Source organism: Somniosus microcephalus, chromosome 5 (genome assembly GCF_052327205.1).
Source record: "Somniosus microcephalus isolate GS21.2 chromosome 5, FLI_Smic_1.0, whole genome shotgun sequence".
NCBI lineage: Eukaryota > Metazoa > Chordata > Chondrichthyes > Squaliformes > Somniosidae > Somniosus > Somniosus microcephalus.
In genome coordinates, this window is record NC_140991.1 from 175,376,902 (window position 1) to 175,399,866 (window position 22,965).

The window sequence follows — 22,965 nt, forward strand, 5'->3', positions numbered from 1 at the left end:
GGCCTCGTGGTGGGCTCTCTTCTCGCTCCCCACGCCGCTCAACACCAAGGACGCGGGAGGAGAACGAGACCTGAATTCGAAAACACACAGGACACACAGGCCACAAACGGGCAGATGAGATGAGACGAGACAAAGAATATGGTAAACCGGTAAGGGCAGAGAGGGGCAGTGGAAAGACGCGTTGGGGGCCAAACGCCTAGTTACAAGCTGGCGTTTGACAAATACACTGGTGTTCGAAGCATGGATAGCAGTGTCCATGACGAATAAACTGGCGTTCGAAGGATGGGTAGTAAAATCAGTTTAACAGTGTAAACCGCTAACCGAGCCCCAACCGTTTTAAAAACCCGTCAGCGACTAAACCACCCAAGGAAGAAGAAGAAGACGAAGACGCGACTTGACGACGGCATTAGCTGAGGAAAAGGAGGGTGATTCGCACAAACAACTCCACCGCCATGCCCTGTGACCACGTGGCAATGAGATACCCCAAAGGACAGCAAGAGCAAACCTCAAAACCCCACCAGTTAAAGCAACAGGTTTCGAATTGGTGAGCATGAATTCCTGGCCCCTCATAGCTTAATCTAGTTAGGTATAGGGGTGGGATAAGGATAAGGGGATTTTTAATGTATTGGTTTCCCTCGATGTGCCGTGTGTTCCCCATTCCCATATAAGTGTATTGTTTCTTTATGCCTGTAATTATTCCAGTGGTTCTCAGTATTGTGTTTTATTCAGCCTTTTAATAAAATTTTGGTTTTCTTGCACCAAACCACTTGTCTACTCGATTTTCTGTATCGCCGCCTGGCTAGAACCCAGGGGTGTGGGAGCGATTCGAACCGCTCAGAGACAGTCAGAGGTGAAGCTGACTGGTCACACAGCCACCCCCTATATCATACAAAATCCCCATAAGCATGAATGGGGATTAACTTCTGTCATTCGTTGGTCCGGCCTGCGCCCCTGGGATACCTGAGCCTCTGCCCGCAGGTACCCGGAGAGGTCCAGGACTGTGAGTCTCTGTGGATCCCGAGGCCCCAGGTAGGAGGGCATTTTATTTGTGGATCGGAGGCATGTTCCCCCGTGAAGCTTCGACCGCAAATTCAGAGCCAATATTTGTATAAAGTTATTTCAGAAATGAGTAAATATCAAAAACATTTCTCGTCCAAAATAATTTGTTGTTGACATGAAATGTTAAAAGTTCAATGCAATGTTCTTCAAAGATGTGGCTGCTTTTAAAATGCTCAGTCCTCTGCCTGAATAACACGTAGATTGTTAATGTTGGCTTACTTCTTTTCATCAATTTAGATTAAATACTGAACTTTATGGCTTAATGTTACATTATATGTGGTCGAATTTTATGTTGGGGCGGAATTGGGAAGTAACACCCAAAATGACGCTCATTTGTGTGCCCATTTTGCCAATGTTTATTTACACCCAAATTTCCTGCCAATCTCATTAGCATATGCTGGAATGTAAAAATGGATGCAAAGAAGCAGAAATCAGTGAAAACCCTCAGGTTTTGAGAAAAGCGCCAAACTCACACTATATACTGTATTCGTTTTTCAAGTATGGAAGTCAAAGGTACATGCCATCAAACTCTCATTCATGCACCATGGGCACAGCAGGGCAGATCTTGACTTTGTGCGATAGTGTAAAACTGGTGATAATGAGTCGGCAGATGGTTTTACATCTCTCCCAATTTTTATTTCCATTGACCTGATTGGCTGCCGACTTGCTATCACCTATTTTACACTATTGCACAAAGTCAAGATCTACCCCAGCATGTTTAAGAACATGCAATCGGGGAAGCTTTTCAATTTTTAATGTGATTTATACTGATGCCATAAGAATGCATTCAAAGAAACAGTAAACACAGTACAGGTCTCAGTGAGGATCAATAAAAACAAAATCATAGAAAAAAATAGCAATAGACCGCCAGAAAAATGACATTGTTTTCTGCTGCCCCTAAAGTTCTGAGCTTTATTTTATGGCTGGGTCTATTTCCATCACATGTGGAATGAGCAGCCATCCCATTGCCACCAAAAGGATGTGGGAGGACAATACTCACTCAACACTTTGTCTGCAATGTGAATTTTATCCAGTCATTGTCAGGTAGGATACAGAGTTCAGACAAGGGACGTAGCTCACACACTGAGTACAGAGAATGCAGAGCGCTAAAACTACCAAATTCAGAGAACGCACAGTGCTAACAATCCCGTGTTCAGAGAATGCACATGCTAACACAACCATAGATCAGAAAATGCACAGTGCTGACACAATTGAGTCCAGAGAAGGCACAGCGCTGACACTATCGAGTTCAGAGAATGCACAGCGCTGACACTATCGAGTTCAGAGAATGCACAGCGCTGACACTATCGAGTTCTGAGAATGCACAGCACTGACACTATCGAGTATAGAGAATACACAGCACTGACACTATCGAGTTCAGCGAAGGCACAGCGCTGACACTGTCGAATTCAGAGAATGCACATCACTGGCACTGTCGAGTTCAGAGAATGCACATCACTGACACTGTTGAGTTCAGAAAATACACAGTGCTGACACTGTTGAGTTCAGAGAATACACAGCGCTGACACTATAGAGTCCAGAGAATAAAAAGTGCTGAAACTATCGAGTTCAGAGAATACACAGTGCTAACACTATTGAGTTCAGAGAATGCAGAGTGCTGACACTATCAAGTTCAGAGAATACACAGCGCTGACACTATCGAGTTCAGAGAATGCACAGCAATGGCACTGTCGAGTTCAGAGAATGCACAGCGCTGACACTGTTGTGTTCAGTGAAAGCGCTGCAATGACACTATCGAGTTCAGAGAATGCGCAGCAATGGCACTGTCGAGTTCAGAGAATGCACAGCCCTGACACTATCGAGTTCGGAGACCGCACAGCGCTGATGCTGGAGAGTTGGGGTGAAAGAGGAGTTGGGATCAGAGAGAGATTGGCCCAGACTCAATGGCGGCAGCAACGAGAGCGGCCCTGGGTGGAGACTTGAGCACAGAGACCGAGGATTTAAGGAGCGGGGAGAGAGAGAAGTAAAAAGTAATCGAATTGTGACATCACCAGAAAGCATGTAAGTGATTGGTTGGTGAGTATTTCTCTCTTTCTCGCTTTTTTCCAAACTTAAATTCTGTGGTTTATAGTTTCTAGGTTCTCTGCTGTGTAGCAGGGAGTGCTAGTAAACAAGGGCCCTTGAGAATATCATTTAATTATAGTGTAATTAGTGGTATTGATTTGATTTAATTTAAGTTGAATTAAGTAAAGTATAAATCATGGCAGCACAGCTTGGCCCCATGGCATGCTCCTCCTGCTCTATGTGGGAAATCAGGGACACTTCATGTGTCACTGATGACCATGTGTGTGGGACGTGTATCGAGCTGCAGCTACTGGCAGACCGCAATGCGGTGCTGGAGCTGCGAATGGATACATACTGGAGCATTTGCGATGCTGAGGACATCGTGGATTACACGTTCCACGTTCAGGGAGTTAGGAGGTCAATTAAAAAATAGGACCTCAAAGGTAGCAATCTCAGGTTTGCTACCAGTGCCATGTGCTAGTCAGAGTAGAAATAGAAGCATATTTCAGCTGAATACGTGGCAAAAGGAATGGTGCAAGGGGGAGGGATTCAAATTCCTGGGACTTTGGAACTGATTCTGGGGGAATACAAACTGGATGGTTTGCACCTGGGCAAGACCGGGACCGATATCGTAGGGGAGTGTTTGCTAGTGCTGTTGGGGAGGGTGTAAACTAAAATGGCAGGGGGTTGGGAACCTGTGCAGGGAGACAAAGGAATGGGAAGCAAGGATAGAAGCAAAAGACAGGAAGGAGAAAAGCAAAAGTGGAAGGCAGAGAAATCAAGGTTGTAAATCAAACAGGGCCACATTAAATAATAATTCTAAAATGACTAAGATTGTTAAAAAAACAAGCCTGAAGGCTTTTTTGTGTCTTAATGTGAGGAGCATTTGTAATAAGGTGGATGAATTAGCTGCACAAATAGATGCAAATGGATATGATATAATAGGGATTACGGAGACATGGCTCCAGGGTGACCAAGGTTGGGAATTCAACATCCAGGGGTATTCAATATTCAGGAAGGACAGGGAAAAAGGAAAAGGAGGTGGTGTAGCATTGCTGGTTAAAGAGGAGATTAACACAATAGTAAGGAAGGATATTTGCTCTGATGATGTGGAATATGTATGGGTAGAGCTGAGAAATACCATGGGGCAGAAAACGTTAGTGGTAGTTGGATACAGATCCCCAAACAGTAATGCTGAGGTTGGGAATGGCATTAAACAGGAAATTAGAGATGTGTGCAATAAGGGCACAGCAGTTATCATGGGTGACACTAATCTACATATAGATTGGGCTAACCAAATTAGTAACAATACTGTGGAGGAGGAATTCCTAGAGTGTATACGGGATGGTTTCCTGGACCAATATGTCGAGGAACCAACTAGAGATCAGGCCATCTTAGACTGGCTATTATGTAATGAGAAAGGATTGATTAGCAATCTTGTTTTGCGACGCCCCTTGGGGAGGAGCGATCATAATATGATAGAATTCTTCATTAAGATGGAGAGTGAAGTAGTTGACTCAGAGACTAGGGTCCTGAATTTAAATAAAGGAAACTACGATGGTATGAGGCGCGAGATGGCTAGGATGGATTGAGGAATGTTACTTAATAGGCAATGGCAAACATTTAAAGATCGCATGGATGAACTACAGAATTTGTTCATCCCTGTCTGGCATAAAAATAAAACAAAAAAAGTGGCACAACCGTGGCGAACAAGGGAAATTAGGGATATAATAATATCCAGGAGAGGACATACAAATTGGCCAGAAAAAGCAGCAAACCTGAGGTTTGGGAACAGTTTAGGATTCAGCAAAGGAGGACAAAAGGATTAATTAAGAGTATGAGAGTAAGCTTGCAGGGAACATAAAATCTGACTAAAAGGTTCTATAGATATGTGAAGAGAATAAGATTGGTAAAGTCAAGCCTGGGTCGCTTGCAGCCAGAATCAGGGGAATTTATAATGGGGAACAAAGAAATGGATGACCAATTAAATACACACTTTGGTTCTGTTTTCACAAAGGAGGACACAGATAACCTTCCAGAGATGTCGGGGAAGATAGGGTCTAATGAGAGGGAGGAACTGAATGAAATCAGTATTTGTAGGGAAATGGTGTTGGAGAAATTGACGGGATTGAAGGCCGATAAATCCCCAGGGCCTGATAATCTACATCCCAGGGTACTTAAGGAAGTGGCCCTAGAAATAGTAGATGCATTGCTGGTCATCTTCCATAATTCTATAGACTCTGGAACAATTCCCATGGATTGGAGGGTAGCTAATGTAACCCCACTATTTAAAAAAGGTGGTAGAGAGAAAATGGGGAATTATAGACCGGTAAGTCTGATATCGGTAGTGGGGAAAATGCTAGAGTCCATTATAAATGATGTAATAGCAGCGCACTTGAAAAACTGACAGGATCAGACAAAGTCAACATGGATTTACAAAAGTTAAATAATGCTTGACTAACCTACTAGAATTTTTTGAGGATGTAACTGGTAGAATAGATAAGGGAGAACCAGTGGTTGTGGTGTATTTGGACTTTCAGAAGGGTTTTGAAATATCCCACATAAGAGATTAGCGTGCAAAGTTAAAGCACATGGGATTGGGGGCAAGGTATTGACTTTGATAGAAACTGGTTGGCAGACAGGGAGCAAAGAGTTGGAATAAACGGGTCTTTTTCCGAGTGGCAGGCAGTGACTAGTGGGGTACCGCAGGGATCGGTGCTAGGGCCCCAGCAATTCACAATATATATTAATGATCTAGACGAGGGAACTAGGTGTAATATCTCCAAGTTTGCAGATGACACAAAGCTGGGTGGGCGTGTGTGCTGTGAGGAGGATGCAGCGAAACTCCAGTATGATTTGGACAGGTTGGGTGATTGGACAGATGCATGGCAGATGCAGTATAATGTGGATAAATGCGAGGTTATCCACTTTGGTGGCAGAAACAGGAAGGCAGATTATTATCTGAACGGCAATAGATTGGGAACAGGGGAAGTGCAATGAGACCTGGGTGTCCTTGTGCACCAGTCGCTGAAGGTAAACATGCAGGTGCAGCAGACGGTTAAGAAGGCAAATGGTATGTTGGCCTTCATAGTGAGAGGGTTCGAGCACAGGAGCAAGGATGCCTTGCTGCAGTTGTACAGGGCCTGGCTGAGACCACACCTTGAGTATTGTGTGCAGCTTTGTTCGCCTTATCCGAGGAAGGATGTTCTTGCCATGGAGGGAGTGCAGCAAAAATTCACCAGACTGATACCTGGGATGGCAGGAATAACGTATGAAGAGAGATTGGTGTTGATTGGGCTTATTTTCGCTAAAGTTTAGAAGAATGAGAGAGGATCTCATTGAAACTTATAAAATTCTAACAGAACAAGACAGACTAGATGCAGGAAGGATGTTCCCGATGGCAGGGGAGTCCAGAACCAGGCGTCACAGTCTAAGGATAAGGGGTAGGCCTTTTAGGACTGAGATGAGGAGGAACTTCTTAACCCAGAGAGTGGTGAACCTGTGGAATACTCTACCGCAGAAGGCAGTTGAGGCCATTTCATTAAATATATTCAAGAAGGAGTTGGATATATTTCTTAAGGCTAAAGGGATCAAGGGATATGGGGAGAAAGCAGGGACAGAGTACTGAATTTGGATGATCAGCCATGGTCTCATTAAATGGTGGAACAGGTTTGAGGGGCTGAATGGCTTACTCCTGCTCCTATCTTCTATGTTTCTATGTTTAGGGAGTTGGTCACACCGCAGGTAAAGGCTGCACAGGCAGGAAGGGAATGGGTGCCCGCCAGGCGGAGTAGTAGGCGCAGGCAGGTAGTGCAGGGATCCTCTGTGGCCATCCTCCTCTCAAAAAGATATACCGCTTTGGATATTGTTGGGGGAGATGGCTTATAAGTTGAAGGCAGCAGTAGCCAACTTCCTGGCACCATGGGAGGTTCTGCTGCACAGGACGGGAGGAAAAAGTGCGGGAGAGCTATATTGATAGGGGATTCTATTGTAAGGGGAATAGATAGGAGTTTCTGCGGTGTAAACAAGACTCCAGGATGGTATCTTGCCTCCATGGTGCAAGGTCAAGGATGTCTCGGAGCGGCGGTAGGGCAGTCTGGAGAATGAGGGTGAACAGCCAGCTGACATGGTGCATATAGGTATCAATGATATAGGTAAAAAATGGGATGAGGTCCTAAAAGCTGAATATACAGATTTAGGAGGTAAATTTAAAAATAGGACCTCAAAGGTAGTAATCTAGGATTGCTAGCAGTGACACTTGCTAGTCAGAGTAGAAATAGAAGGATATTTCAGATGAATAAGTGTCTAGAGGAATGGTGCAAGGGGGAGGGATTCAAATTCCTGGGACATTGGAACCAGTTCTGGGGGAGGTGGGACAATACAAAGTGGACGGTTTGCACCTGGGCAGGACCGGGACCGATGTCCTAGGGTGAGTAAAGGGAAGCAAGGATAGAAGCAAAAGACAGGAAGGAGAAAAGCAAAAGTGGAAAGCAGAGAAATCAAGTGTGTAAATCAAACAGGGCCACAGTAAATAATAATTCTAAAAGGACTAAGATTGTTAAAAAAACAAGCCTGAAGGCTTTGTGTGTTAATGTGCGGAGCATTCATAATAAGGTGGATGAATTAGCTGCGCAAATAAATGTAAATGGATATGTTATAATAGGGATTATGGAGGCTTAAGGAAGTGGTCCTAGAAATAGTAGATGAATTGCTGGTCATCTTCCAAAATTCTATAGAATCTGGCACAGTTCCCATGGTATGGAGGGTAGCTAATGTAACCACACTATTTAAAAAAGGTGGTAGAGAGAAAATGGGGAATTATAGACCGGTAAGCCTGACATTGGTAGTGGGGAAAATGCAAGAGTCCATTATAAAAGATGTAATAGCCGAGCACTTGGAAAACAGTAACAGGATCGGACAAAGTTAACAAGGCCAATTCATTAAATATATTCAAGAAGGAATTAGATATATTTCTTAAGGCTAAAGGGGTCAAGGGACATGGGCAGAAAGCAGGGACAGGGTACTGAATTTGGATGATCAGCCATGATCTCATTAAATGGTGGCGCAGGGTCGAGGGGTGGAATGGCCTACTCCTGCTCCTATCCTATCTTCTATGTTTCTGTGTTTCTATGTTTAAGACAATGCACATTGCTGAATCTATCGAGTTCAAAGAATGCACAGCGCTGACAGTATTGAGTTCAGAGAATGCACAGTACTGACACTATCAAGTACAGAGAATGCACAGCACTGACATTATTGAGTTCAGAGAATACACAGCCTTGACACTATCGTGTTCAGAGAATGCAGAGCACTGACACATCGGGCTCGATTTTAACTCAGGTGCGGGGAATTGTTGGGTTCCCCAAATTTGGTGTTCCCCACACGAATCTAAATGGGTCTGTGAGATTGATGCAGTTTTCACTCAATTGGCCAATTGATTGCCAACATGTGGGAACCCTTGGCAATTGAGTATTTCCAGTCAGAAAGTCGCAGAATATGACGTCATCATTGCTGCTGCTTTTAAGGTCCACAGCAAGCCTTGCTTCTTCTGCAGGGTTCCAAACTTCACCATTGAGATGGCACAGGAACCTGCAGGAGCAACGGCTATTACGTCCGCGAATGATTGAGACATGGACAGCAGGAGTGGAACAAAATAAGTCTTTACTGGTGGAAGTCAATAGTGAAACTAAAAACACAGAGGCTCACTAGCGCCTTTTATACAGGGGTGGTCACTGCCGGTATTGCAGTCTGAGACCAATTATTCTCTTAAAGATGCATACACAACAATTCCTCCCCTTTTAGATAAACAGTACATAACATTCATTTAACAACTAAATGATAGCTAATTACAATCACAATTACGGTTGCTAGATACATTGGTTAAGTTTAAGCAATTATAAGTTCAGTCTTTGAGGAGGCTTCCTGATTCTGTCTGGATAACGCCTCCTTGGGGTATCAGGTTCATCTGGCAATGTTGAGTCGAGGTCAATGTTGTTGTTTGGTTCATCTGCTTCCAATATCACCGATTCTGTGGAAGCTGCAATTGGTACGTCGATTTAATTGCCAGGTGAATCAGATCGTGGTGTGGAGTTGATGTTTTCCAGTGACTCTAGAATTTGGTCAGCATGGCATCTTACAATGCTCTCTCCAACGTCCACGGTATACATGAGAGGTCCTTGCCATGTACAAATCGTTCCTGGCTGCCATTTCTCAGTGCGGTAGTCCTGGGCCAAAACTGGTTGACCTATCTTAAAACTCCTGGTCGGCCTTTCATTCATATTCTGAAACTGCCTGTTCTCCACATCTCTTCGGACGTTTGGCTTAACCAAATCCAAGCGGCATCGTAGTCTTCGATTGAAGAACATCATGGCTGGGGTTTGGTTGGTAACCGCACGTGTCGCATTCTGGTAGGCAAACAAGAAGTTGTCCACCTTGTGTTGTAGGGGTATATCTTCATTACACATTGCCTTGATAGCCTTCTTGAATGTTTGGACAAACCTCTCGGCCAATCCATTAGTGGCTGGATGATATGGGGCAGATGTGTAGTGCTTAACACCATTGTTCTTTAAGAACCTCCGGAACTCTTCAGACACAAACTGTGGTCCATTGTCAGAGCAAATCTGTTCAGGCAGCCCATTCCTGGCGAATATGGTTCGTAAAACTGTGATAGTTTTTTCCGTGGTGGTTGAGGACATTTTTATTACCTCTGGCCACTTTGAATATGCATCCACCGCAATTAAAAACATCGAGTCCATGAAGGGACCAGCAAAATCAATGTGCACCCTTTGCCATGGAGATGAGGGCCACTCCCATGGATGCAGAGGAGCTTGTGGTGGGGCGTTTTTGACCTTCTGACATCCTTCACAGCTCTTGGTCATCTCTTCGATTTCTCTATCGATTCCCGGCCACCACACAAACGCTCTGGCTAAGTTCTTCATTTTTACCCCACCCAGATGACCCTCATGAAGCTCATTGAGCACTCTATCCGTCAACTTCGGTGGAATTACTACTCTGGATCCACACATCAAGGTTCCTCTGCACACTGACAGCTGTTCTCTTCTCGGCGAGAATGCTGGCAGCAGTGGTTCGCCATGTGCTGGCCATCCCTTCACCGTTAAATCATAGACCCGTGATAGTGTCGGGTCATTCCGTGTTTCCTTTTCTATGTTTGCATTCATCACAGGGAGACATTCGGCTATGGTCGAGTGGAATAACTCCATTGGATCCACTGCAAGGTCTTCTTCTTCCACCGTCGGCAACGGTAGGCGTGGCAATCCATCAGCATTTCCATGCTGTTTAGTTCCTTTGTACTCGATGTCACATTGGTGTGCCCCTAGGAAAAGGGACCATCTCTGCAGCCGTTGCACTGTCATTATCGGTACGCCCTTCTGAGGGTTGAAAATGGATACAACAGGTTGATGATCGGTTAGTAGAGTAAATTTTTGACCGTGCAGGTAGTGATTGAACTTCTTCACCCCCCACACTAGGCTGAGGGCCTCTCTGTCAATCTGAGCGTAGTTACGCTTGGCAGAAGTTAACGAGCGTGACGCAAAAGCTATCGGCCTCTCTAAACCATCAAGTAATTTACGTGACAGTACCGCCCCAATGCCGTAGGGAGACGCATCACACGCCAGTCTGATCGGCAGTGCTGGGTTGTAGTGAGCCAACACTTCCCTTGAAGTGATTAAGTCCTTACTCTTCTGAAAAGCACGCTTACAATCATCGCTCCATTTCTATGCTACCCCCATTCGTAGCAGGGCATTCAGTGGGTGCAAAATTGTCGACAAATTCGGCAAAAACTTATTATAGTAATTCACCAATCCGAGGAATGACCTCAGTTGCGACACATTTTCAGGCGCTGGGGCCTTAACAACCGCTTTAATTTTGTCAGGGGACTTATGTAACCCCTCTTCATCAATCACGTGGCCACAATACGATATCTGTTTCTTAAAAAATTCGCACTTCGGGCGGTTGGCTCGCAGCCCATGTTCCCGTAGTCTAGTGAGCACCTGTTCTAGGTTGTTAAGGTGTTCACTGTCATCTTCACCTGTTACAAGGATGTCGTCCATGTAACACTGAGTCCCCGGAATCCCTTGCAGGACTTGTTCCATCGCTCTTTGCCATATCGCCGGAGCCGATGCTACTCCGAATACCAATCGATGATACTGGTAAAGACCTTTGTGAGTGTTTATCATGAGATACTTCCTAGAGGACTCCTCAACCTCCATCTGCAAATATGCTTGTGCTAGGTCAATTTTTGTAAAACGCTTCCCCCAGACAGTGAGGCGAATATGTCTTCTATCCTTGGAGGAGGATATTGTACTGTGTGAAGGACCGGGTTTACCGTCACCTTGAAATCCCCACAGATGCGAATCTTCCTTGGCTCCCCGGACTTATTGCTTAACGTTTTCTTCATGACAGGAATGATGGGTGCTGCCCACTCGATCCAGTCGACCTTAGACAACACGCCCGCCTTCTCCAGATTCTACAGCTCTGCCTCGATGGCTTGGCGAATTGCATATGGTACCGGTCTTGCTTTGAAAAACTTGGGAACTGCATTCACTCCTATTTTTATCGAGGCGGTTACGCCTTTAAGCGTGCCCAGTTCTTGTTGAAATACCTCTTTGGCGTTAGCTAAGATTGTTGACAATCGTCCAGGAGTGACGTCTTCATCTTTTTTACCGTCCACCGTCATTGCATGAACGGAGTGCCAATCTAAGTTTATCTTCCTGATCCATTCCCGTCCCAATAACGGTGGTCCACCATTTGGCAGTATGTAGAGATACAATTTCCGTATTTTCTTGCCGTTGTATTAGACAGGCACCCTTATTTTTCCTCTGGGATATACTTTTTGCCCCGTATACGTCGTCAAGACGATGGATGTCTCTCTCAAGGGTATGTGTGAAAATAGCCGCTCGTAGTCTCGTCGATTCATGACGGTTAGCGCTGATCATGTATCCAATTCCATTTTAACTTGGGACCCTGCTATTGTGAGGGTGGCCCAAATGGTTCGGTGATCCTCTTTTGCGATTACATTGTGAAGTTTGAAACAGCTTAGTCTCCTGTTCCCGGATTCACTATCGCTCATCTGGTCTTTGGAACTACTGTCCGTCATCTTTTGTACTTTCTTGTACGGTTCCTTAGTAGCCTGTTTGTTGTCACTGGTCTTCTTCCCAGACCTGCAAACTCGTGCAATGTGTCCCATCTTCCCGCATTGTCTGCATATTTTGTCTTTGGACCAGCAGTCCTTCTGGTCATGGTTAGTTCTGCCGCAGCGATAACATTTTGCAAATCTCCGTGTCATTTCGTGGGTGCCGTATTCCTTTGGCTTTTGTTGAATTTCTGCAGCTCCCCTGGCTGCTGCATCATACGATACTGCCACGCTGAAAGCCTTATCTAGCGTCAGCTCTTTCTCTGAGAGTAACTTCTTCTGTGTTCCCTCACTCAGGAGTCCACAGACAAATTTGTCCCGTAGGGTATCTGCCAGTCCTGCTCCAAACTGGCAGTGCTTTGATAGCTTGCGTAGTTCCGTAAGATACTCAGCATTGCTCTCATCTTTGTGCTGAGTTCTCCTGTGGAATTTAAATCTTTCTGCTATCAACAGCGGTGCAGGGTTCAGGTGTTCATGTAAGACAGCAACAATTTCGTTAAAACTCTTCGCCTTCGGTTTGGCTGGAGTAATCAGGTCCCGCAATAGGCCATACGTTCTAGCGCCCATTAAGTTTAGCAATATCGATGCCTTTTTCTCCTCCGCTATTTCGTTTGCCTCGAAATATACCTCGACTCTTTCCACATACGTGGTCCTGTCCTCTATTGTATTATCAAAAGCAGTGATACAGCCAGTCTTCGGCATCTTGCAAATCTAAAATGGCGCCTCCCGCGCTTTGCCTTCTTCCCTGATTTAACAAAATGGCGCCTCCCGCGCTTTGCCTTCTTCCCCACTGTTGTTAGCGCTGCTTTCCACGGTTTCTTGCACGTTTAATACTTTTTTTCTTTATTATTTTCCCGTCGTGGAGCGGACCCTCTGGGACACTTCCCTCCCTCTTCTTAGGTCTGAACGCTGCCCGGCTTCGAAGCACCGGCCGCGCCCTGTGTGCTCCACCCTCTCTCTCTCTCTTTGCTTCCCGACTCGCTGCCCGGCCCCGTTGAAAAGCCATCCGATTGAGCTCTAGCCTGCTGCAGCCCAGGAAGGATCAGTGCACTACCTGCCACCAGCGCGATTAGCTGAGAAACCACAGACCGGGGAACCAAGCCTGGCTCTTGACAGTCTCTCCTGCAAGTTTTCAATCCGACAATTTGGAGGGCGGTTGCCCACGGTCAACGCCCGTTTCTCGAGTTTCTTTGGATTTTATTTTTTTTTCTTTCTTCTGGCTTCGACCTTCAATAACGTCGTCTGAGGTGCTGCCGAGTTGCAGGTAAGTTCGTTTCTTCCTCGTCGCCAGTATTACGTCCGTGAATGATTGAGACACGGACAGCAGGAGTGGAACAAAATAAGTCTTTACTGGTGGAAGTCAATAGTGAAACTAAAAACACAGAGGCTCACTAGCGCCTTTTATACAGGGGTGGTCACTGCCGGTATTGCAGTCTGAGACCAATTATTCTCTTAAAGGTGCATACACAACAACGGCCAGCAGGAGAGCAAGAGCTGCCCCCAAATTTGAAGAGGCTTCACTCCAGGCATTACTGGATGGTGCTAGGGCCCACAGGGAGGTCCTGTTCCCTTCTACAGGGAGGAAGAGGCCTCCCAGTCACACCAAGGCTGTGTGGCTACAGGTGGCAGGGGAAGTCAACTCCTTGGGGCTCACACAGCGTGCCTGGATGCAGTGCAGAAAAAGATTCCATGACCTTCATCGCACTGGAAAGTAAGTACTGTATGAAGTTTCCATCACCCTCAATCTGATCCCCATTGCCTATCCTCACCAGCACTCAGCTTTAGCAATCTCTTCCTCCACATCCCACTTGACACTCACATCCATGCACCCTTACCCATTCCCTCTCTGTGCTCACATTCACCTAACTATTCCACCATGCAGCCCTCACACTCCCTCTCACTCTGATGCTTTGTACACAACTGACAACACACAGGGAGGGCCCTTGGTCTTGCAACCTCACTCCATCATTGTCTCCTTCTAAATATCTATGCTATGTAATCTCTGCACTCACTCCTTCATTCTCACTCAACCTCCACTTGTCTCCATCATTGCAGAAAAAGAGAGCTCACAGCAGGAGAGAGCGAGCCAGGACAGGAGGAGGGCCAGCCTCATTAGCCCAGCTCACCCCCTGGGAGGAAGGCGTCCTGGAGATTGTCAGGGCTGACCTAGATGCGGGAGTTGGGGAAGGACAGACAGGTGCATCCCCGCAAGCTGGTGACAGAATAGTTTTCCATCTCCCTCATTGGCATTGCATGAGTCGCTGATAATGATTCTGAAGCTATATCATATTGACTTATGATCATCTGCAAAATGCAATGTGCATGTAACCTTGGCATCACATCTCTAACTTTTTCCTTGACTCCCCCACAGGACCATCGAGAGCCCCCGTCCCCATTGTGCAGGAAGGAGAGACTGAGCAGCCAGACTCCCCAGAGGAATCTGCAACCTCTGAGGGCGCAGCGTCAGCAGAAATAAGCGCACCCAGCACCAGCGCAGACACTCACACCTTGGTGGGACCTTCGGGACATAGAGTAGAGCTGTCACCTGGTGTATCACAGCTCACAAGTGAGCATTAGCAGATTGTGGAGGCAGGGACAGCAGTGGCGAGTCCTCGTCGGAGGGCGCAGGACTCTGCCAGCTCGGCTCAGCTGCATGTCGACCCTTTGCCTCTGGGTCCATCCGTAAGATCAGAGGTGATGGAACTCCATGCACAGATGCAGGAGTCTCTGGCAGGTTTTGTCTCCAGGGTCGTTGCGAGTGTGGAGCGAATGGAGGAGTCCATAGCGAGCATGAGCAGAGCCTTTGTGGAGTCATTGGCGCATGAATGCATCAACACGGAAAGGATGGCTACCTACGTGGAAATGATTGCTGCCTCCGTGGTAAGGCTGGCGATGGTAGAGGTGAGGAGGGCTACGGCCATGGAGGAGGTTAGTCGCCAGGGTATGGAAAACATGGTGAATGTTCAGAATAGAATGACATCGCTTGAGGAAAGATGGGCATCTATTGAACAGAGAAACCAGACCTTCATGAAGTCCTTCTGAGTAGGACTGCCATTGCAGATACGGGTCCCCATGGCCCCCCCTGATGTGCAGCAAGGTGCTCTCAATCCATTTGCAGGCAGTGAGGGGAACCTGACCCATGAGAGGGAGGTTGTTGGCACACCTCAAGGAAGCGGGGGCTCCTCTCCACGCGCTCACACTTCCATGCCACTGCAGAGCCCTCGGTCAGAGCCCCGCTGGAGTCCATACCCAAGTGAGATAGATGTCTCAACTCCTGCACAGCCACATGAGCAGCAGACTGCTGACGAGCCCTCACAGGCTCGCCACCCCAGAGGACGCCTGCCAAAGGTGTCGAGACAGGAGCAACAGGAAAGTGTGCAAGGGGCCTCCACATCTGCTGAAGCCACAGGGGAACCACTACATAGGAGCATGCGTAAGAGGAAAATGAAGCACAAATAGTCACAAGGGTTGTCACTTGGGTGAAATGTTGTGTATTCTGTAAAAATGCCATCAGTTGTTTGTTTTGCATAAAAATTCTGATGGCAACCTCTGCAGTAGTGGCGTGTGTCATTTCGCGAATGGGGCTGGAGGTCCTCTAATGCCAAGAAGGGAAGGAAAAAAAGGCCTCCCATGCTTCTGGTAGATGCCTCAGTTGAGGAAGCACTGAGTGAGGCTGGCAAGAGGGGTTTCGCAGGAGGTCATACTGGAGAAGTGTGTGAGGCTCCAACCTTCCACAGGTGTGGTTAAGCCTGGTAAAAGTTGCCGCAGGCCTGAAACAACAATGTCCTGCCACCTGCAAATGATGGCTGATCAAATCTCCTCTTTAATGGTTGACCTGCAGCTGATAGTCAGCAAGCCAATAGTGCTCACGCCAGGTTTCACAGGCGTGATACCCACCAGGCGTGTTTTACATGGGAAAAGGGTTGAACAGGCAAGGGCCTGTTAAAATGGGATTATAAAGGCCAATGAGTGCTGTTTAAGGGCCCTAAAGACCAGTCCCACCTGTTGCAGGCGCGACTGATTCGGGACCATCAGACACGCCAGGGTTAAAATGGCTAGGTGTCGGGAACCAGGCGGGGTTGGGGGGAGTCCCGACCCCCAGGTTTTGCGATTTTAATCCCCCACACGCCTCAAAGCCTGCTTGACGGCTGAGTAAAAATCGAGCCCATCGAGTTCAGAGAATGCACAGCACTGACACTATCAAGTTAAGGGAATGCACAGCCCTGGCACTATCGAGTTCAGAGAATGCTCAGCGCTGGCACTATCGCTTTCAGAGAATGCACAGCACTGACACTGTTGAGGCCAGAGAACACACAGCAGTGACACTATCGAGTTCAGACAATGCACAGCACTAATGCTGTCAAGTTCAGAGAATGCATTGCACTGACACTATCGAGTTCAGAGAATACACAGCACTGACACAATTGAGTTCAGAGAATACACAGCACTGACATTATCGAGTTCAGAGAATACACAGCACTGACACTATCGAGTTCAGAGAATACACAGCGCTGACACTATCGAGTTCAGAGAATACACAGCGCTGACACTATCGAATTCAGAGATTGCACAATGCTGACACTATCACTTTCAGAGAATGCACAGCGCATACACTGTCGAGTTCATTGAATGCGCAGCATTGACACTATCGAGTTCAGAGAAGCAAAGCACTGCCACTATCAAGTTCAGAGAATTAACAGCACTGACACTGTCGAGTTCTGAAAATACACAGCACTGACACTATCGAGATCCGAGAATACACAGCACTGACACTATCGAGTTCAGAGAATGCACATCGCTGACAGTATCGAGTTCAAAGAATGCACAGCACTGACACTATCGAGTCGAGAGAATGCAAGGCGCTGACAGTATCATGTACAGAGAATGCACAGCACTGACACTATCGAGTTCAGAGAATACACAGCCCTGTCACTATCGAGTTCAGAGAATGCTCAGCGCTGGCACTATCGCTTTCAGAGAATGCACAGCACTGACACTGTTGAGGCCAGAGAATGCACAGCAGTGACACTATTGAGTTCAGACCATGTAAAGCGCTGACGCTATCGAGTTCAGAGAATGCACAGCACTGATGCTGTCAAGTTCAGAGAATGCATTGCACTGACACAATCGAGTTCAGAGAATACACAGCACTGACATTATCAATTTCAGGCAATGCACAGTGCTGACACTATCGAGTTCAGAGAATGCACAGCACTGACACTATCGAGTTCAGAGAATGCACAGCATTGACACTGTCGAGTTCAGCGAATGCAAAGCAGTGACACTATCGAGTTCAGGGAAAGCGAGCAATGACAATATCGAGTTCAGAGAATGCACATCGCTGACAGTATCGAGTTCAAAGAATGCACAGTGCTGACACTATCGAGTTCAGAGAATGCACAGCACTGATGCTGTCAAGTTCAGAGAATGCATTGCACTGACACAATCGAGTTCAGAGAATACACAGCACTGACATTATCAATTTCAGGCAATGCACAGTGCTGACACTATCGAGTTCAGAGAATGCACAGCACTGACACTATCGAGTTCAGAGAATGCACAGCATTGACACTGTCGAGTTCAGCGAATGCAAAGCAGTGACACTATCGAGTTCAGGGAAAGCGAGCAATGACAATATCGAGTTCAGAGAATGCACATCGCTGACAGTATCGAGTTCAAAGAATGCACAGTGCTGACACTATCGAGTTGAGAGAATGCAAGGTGCTGACAGTATCATGTACAGAGAATGCACAGCACTGACACTATCGAGTTCAGAGAATTCACAGCCCTGACACTATCGAGTTCAGAGAATGCTCAGCGCTGGAACTATCGCTTTCAAAGAATGCACAGCACTGACACTGTTGAGGCCAGAGAACGCACAGCAGTGACACTATTGAGTTCAGACAATGCAGATTGCTGACGCTATCGAGTTCAGAGAATGCACAGCACTGATGCTGTCAAGTTCAGAGAATGCATTGCACTGACACTATCGAGTTCAGAGAATACAAGGCACTGACACTATCAAGTTCAGACAATGCACAGTGCTGACACTATCGAGTTCAGAGAATGCACAGCACTGACACTATCGAGTTCAGAGAATGCATAGCATTGACACTATCGAGTTCAGCGAATGCAAAGCACTGACACTATCGAGTTCAGGGAAAGCGAGCATTGACAATATCGAGTTCAGAGAATGCACAGCGCTGACACTATCGAGTTCAGAGAATGTACAGCGCTGACACTATCATAAACTGTACTGGCCGCGCTAGACATGCTCCTATCTAGCTATCCAGCAAATTAAACACTCATTCAAAAATAATTCTTCTGAAGCGGTTGCCGTTTTGAAGCTTTTACTTGAACAAATTTGTGAAAAGATATTGCGCTTGGCCTAACATATGAAATCAGATTACATTGGATTGTAAATGGAACCTCTCATGGCAGATTCTCCATTACTCAAGTCAGGTTCTTCCTGGCAAAACTGCTTCCTGGGGTCAACAGGAAGAAAGGTAGGAAGGTCAAATGAACTCTCACAGGAAGAAAGGAACAAAGGTCAAATGACCTCACACAGGAAGAAAGATCAGATGACCTTTCCAGCATACAAACTGTTAACACAATAACTGCCACCAGAGGGTGCTATCTGCACACATAAAATGTTCAGAATGTCCATCGGTCCAGAACATATACAGAGAATGCACAACACTGACACTATGGAGTGCAGTGAATGCACGGCACTGACACTATCAAATTCAGATCATGCACAGCGCTGACACTATCGAGTTCAGAGAATACACAGCACGGACACTGTCGAGTTCAGTGAATACACAGCACTGACACTATCGAGTTCAAAGAATGCACAGCACTGACACTATCGAGTTCAGAGAATACCTGGCAGGGACACTATCGATATCAGGGAATGCTAAGCGCGGACACTATCAAGTACAATGTATGCACAACGCTGACACTATTGGGTTCAGTGAATGCACAGTGCTGACACTATTGAGTTCAGAGAATGCACAGCGCTGACACTATCATATACAGAGAATGCACAACACTGACACTATCGAGTTCAGAGAATGCACGGCACTGACACTATCAAATTCAGATCATGCACAGCGCTGACACTATCAAGTTCAGAGAATACACAGCACTGACACTATGGAGTTCAGAGAATACACAGCACTGACACTATTGAGTTCAGAGAATGCAAAGCAGTGACACTATTGAGTTCAGGGAAAGCGAGCATTGACAATATGGAGTTCAGAAAAAGCACAGCGCTGACACTATCATGTACAGAGAAGGCACAGCGCTGACACTTTTGAGTTCAGAGAATGCACAGCACTGACACTATCGAGTTCAGAGAATGTTAAGCGCTGACACTATCAAGTACAAAGTATGCACAACACTGACACTATCGGGTTCAGCGAATGCACAGCGCTGACACTATCTGTAGTGTCCAAGGATCAATAATACTCAGGCTGCAGGAGAACAATAAAACAGGTATTTACTGAACAGGGAGTAATTCAAGACTGAAATACAGAAGCCTGCTATGGCTTTATATACAGGGTTGGTCACTGCCGGTACTGCAGTATAGAATCAGTTCTTCTCTTAAAGGCACATACACAACAATTCCTCCCCTTTTAGATAAACAGTACATAACATTCATTTAACAACTAAATAATAACTAATTACAATTACAATTTTCTCTGTACTATATATATCAACTGAAATAATCATTTATAAGTTCAGTCTTTGAGGAGGCTTCCTGATCCTGACTGGATAGCGCCTTTCTCGAGTATCCTGTTCTTGCGGCGGAGTTGATTCTGGCTCATTGTCATTGGTTGGTTCGTCAGCTTCCAATACCACTGCTTCTGAGGTAGACGCAATCTGTACTTCGGGTTTATTACCAGGTGCACCTGCTCATGGTATGGGTTTGGATTGTTCCTGTGACTCTAGAATCTGGTCAGCATGGATTCTCACGATGCTCTCTCCAACGTCCACTGTGTACATTAGTGGTCCCTGCTGTGTGCATATCGTTTCTGGCTGCCATTTTTCTGTTCGGTAGTCGCGGGCCAAGACTGGTTGCCCTATCTTGAAGCTCCTGGTTGGCTTCTCATTTATGTGCTGGAATTGCTTATCCTCAACATCTCGTCTTATGTTTGGTTTCAGCAAATCCAGGCGACATCTTAGCCTTCGGTTGAAGAACATTATGGCTGGAGCTTGGTTGGTGACTGCATGTGTCGCATTCCGGTAAGCAAACAAGAAATTATCCACCTTGTGTTGTAGTAGTATGTCATCATTATACATCGCCTTTATTGCCTTTTTAAAGGTCTGAACAAACCTCTCAGCCAATCCATTTGTGGCTGGATGATACGGGGCAGATGTGTAATGTTTCACCCCATTAGTCCTCAGAAACCTCCGGAAATCCTCGGACACAAACTGTGGCCCATTGTCGGAGTAAATCTGTTCTGGCAAGCCATTCCTGGTGAAGATAGTCCGTAGGACTGCAATAGTTTTCTCCGTGGTGGTGGAGGACATTTTGATGACCTCTGGCCATTTCGAATGGGCGTCCACGGCGATTAGGAACATTGAGTCCATAAATGGACCAGCAAAATCAATGTGTACCCGTTGCCATGGAGATGAGGGCCACTCCCATGGATGTAGCGGGGCCTGTGGTGGAGCTTTTTGGACCTTCTGGCATCCTGTGCATCTCTTGGTCATATCCTTGATTTATTTATCGATTCCCGGCCACCACACAAATGCCCTGGCTAGGCTCTTCATTTTGACCCCTCCCAGATGACCCTCATGAAGCTCATTGAGCACTCTATCTCTCAACTTGAGTGGAATTACCACTCGGGATCCACACATCAAGGTCCCCCGGCACATTGACAGCTGTTCTCTCCTTGGCGAGAATGCTGGCAACAGTGAGTCCCCATGTGCTGGCCATCCCTTCACCGTCAAATCATAGACCCGAGAGAGTGTCGGGTCATTTTGGGTTTCCTTCTCTATACTTGAGTTTGTAACAGGTAGACATTCGACTATGGTCGCATGGAATATCTCAAAAGGGTCCACTGCAGGTGCTTCCTCTACCGTAGGCAACGGTAGGCGCGACAGCCCATCAGCATTTGCATGCTGTTTCGTACCCTTGTACTCTATGTCGTACTGATGTGCCCCTAGAAAAAGTGACCATCTTTGCAGCCGTTGCGCCGTCATCACTGGAACGCCCTTCTTTGGGTTAATAATGGAGACCAGGGGCTGATGATCAGTCAGTAGGGTGAATTTCTGCCCGTGCAGATAGTGATTGAACTTCTTCACCACCCACACCAGGCTGAGGGCCTCCCTGCCAATCTGGGCGTAGTTACGCTCCGCTGAGGTTAACGAGCGCGACGCAAAGGCTATTGGCCTCTCTGAACCGTCAAGGAATTTGTGTGACAGCACTGCTCCGATGCCGTAGGGAGACGCATCACATGCTAACCGAATCGGTAGTGTTGGATTGTAGTGGGCCAATACTTCTTTTGAAGTGATTAGGCATTTACATTTCTGAAAGGCACGCTTGCACTCATCACTCCATTTCCATGTTACTCCAGTTTGCAGCAGGGCATTCAGTGGGTGCAGAATTGTAGATAAATTCGGCAAGAACTTATGGTAGTAGTTCACCAACTCGAGGAACGACCTCAGTTGCGACACATTTTCCGGTGCTGGAGCCTTGACTACAGCCTCAATCTTGTCCGGCGAATTATGCAACCCTTCCTCATCAATCATGTGGCCACAATACGAGATTTGTCTCCTGAAGAACTCGCATTTGGGGCCGTTGGCTCATAGCCCATATTCCTGCAATCTCGTGAGCACCTGCTCCAGGTTGGCAAGGTGTTCACTGTCATTTTTGCCCGCAACCAGGATGTCGTCCAAATAACACTGGGTCCCCGGGATCCCTTGCAGGACTTGTTCCATCGCCCTCTGCCAAAAAGCCGGGGCTGATACTACCCCGAATACCAGTCAATTGTACTGGTAAAGGCTTTTGTGAGTTTTTATCGTGAGGTATTTCCTAGACGCTTCTTCCACCTCCATTTGTAGATACGCTTGGGCCAGATCAATCTTTGTAAAGCGTTTCCCTCCAGATAGTGAGGAGAAAATATCTTCTATCCGTGGAAGTGGATATTGTACTGTGTGCAGGGCTGGGTTCACAGTTACCTTGAAGTCCCCACAGATGCGAACTTTCTTCAGTTCCCCAGGCGTGCTGGTCAATGATTTCTTCATTACAGGAATGATGACTGTGGCCCACTCGCTCCAGTCCACCTTGGACAGCACACCCGAACGCTCCAGACTCTCCAGCTCTGCTTCAATGGCTGGGCGGATCACGTAAGGTACCGGTCTGGCCTTAAAAAATTTTGGGTTTGCGTTATCTTCGATTTTTATCGTTGCCGTTACTCCTTTTAGAGTCCCAAGTCCTTTTTGGAACACCTCTTTCGCATCAGTTAGAATTTTTGACAGTCGTCCAGGTGTGACGTCATCATCCTTTTTATCAGTCACAGTTAGCGCCTGAATGGAATGCCAATCCAATTGTATTTTTTGGATTCATTCACGTCCCAATAATGGTGGTCCTCCATCTGGTAGTATATATAGATACAGTTTCTGTGTTTCCTTGCCGTTGTATTCAACTGGCACCCTTATTTTTCCTCTGGGGTAGACTTTTTGCCCCGTGTATGTCTTCAATACAATGGATGTGTCCTTCA